Consider the following 1,407-nt stretch of genomic DNA (forward strand, 5'->3'; position numbering starts at 1 on the left):
AACGCAGTTTGTTTTGTTTACCGCGCGTTTCTCCACGATCAGCTGGTGACCCAGATACACGCATCAGGGCGAAGTGCCACCTCTCTAGTGTTACCAGAGAGGGTTTACAGTTTACTTACAGGTAATATTATGTAAGCTAGGCCTAGCCTAGGCTTTTGTCAGTCGTTTACCTGTCATGTGATAATAGAGGTTGTATTTTTGTACACATGTCGTAGGCTACAAGCAAAGACAGTGTATAATTATATTCGGTCTTTGCTACAAGTCTAGGCTTTCTTAGCTACAACCAGTCTGTTTATTAAACTAAGTTGACCGGACTGTCGTAGACGGAATCACTGTCAGCATTTCCTTTGTAGTTGTAGGCTGTCCGCTTGAATTTAGAGACGTCATGACATACATGATTAATTGTAAACGAGTTCTGTTTAATTTTAAACGGTTGGAGATCATCCCGACTTATCTACTGACAATACTTTTCCTTTTTCGTCCCTCTAGTCCTGGTGGGAGTCGAGGGGAGAAACAATAAAAGACACAGACGGCGAATAAAAAAAAATTTGAAAAATAAACAAATCGGGGAATAAAAATAGAAAAAAGAAACCGAACCCCTTTTGCTGTATTAGTTTTTAATGCCATTTTCCACACGGCTATGCCTTTTTTATGTAGGCTACTTCATAACATATTATTAGACAGGAACGTGCATTTTGATCATGTTAAAGTGATATAGTTATTTTCATGTGAAGAATATAAGTACATTACATACTATTTATATTGCTGTTTCTCTTATATTTCTCCCTCTTTGTTGTGTTTTAATTTGTTGATATGTTAATTTTTTTCTTGTCATTGTTCTGGTGTGTTGTTTTTCTATCATTTATTTTGGTGCGTATATATATATATAGCATATGTCATTTAATTTGATGTTGTCCCTGCCTTTTATTAAATATAAATGTGTTATGTTAGAGCTGGTCTCCACCAAAACCGAACACTGACACTTGCAAGCCCCAGGTGTGTGATTCCATAATTTACATGTAATATCCTGTACTTTTTCTTGAATTACACACGTTTGATTTTAAAACGGCCAATCTCCAGAGAAGTGGACACACGCCCTATATTTGGTAAGTTTGGTTGTGAAACCTTTATTTTTCATGTTTTTACACTCTGGGTGACTACAATGATATTCCGAATGCTTAAAACAGAGCACAAGAAATTCTGGTGCTTTAGATTAAGTAACCTCTGTAAGTAACCTGCTATGTTTTGATGGCAACTTTAAAAACATGGCAACAAAAACGCGCTAGTACAGTAACAATAAGCTGTTTCCCCATCATCTGGGTCCTTGAAAACGATGACTGGTGCTGTGTAAAGAGAGTCACATTTAATTACATGTACCTCTGAGAGAGAGAGAGAGATAGAGAGAGA

This window comes from Aplysia californica, unplaced genomic scaffold (assembly GCF_000002075.1).
Source record: "Aplysia californica isolate F4 #8 unplaced genomic scaffold, AplCal3.0 scaffold00326, whole genome shotgun sequence".
NCBI classification, from domain to species: Eukaryota; Metazoa; Mollusca; class Gastropoda; order Aplysiida; family Aplysiidae; genus Aplysia; species Aplysia californica.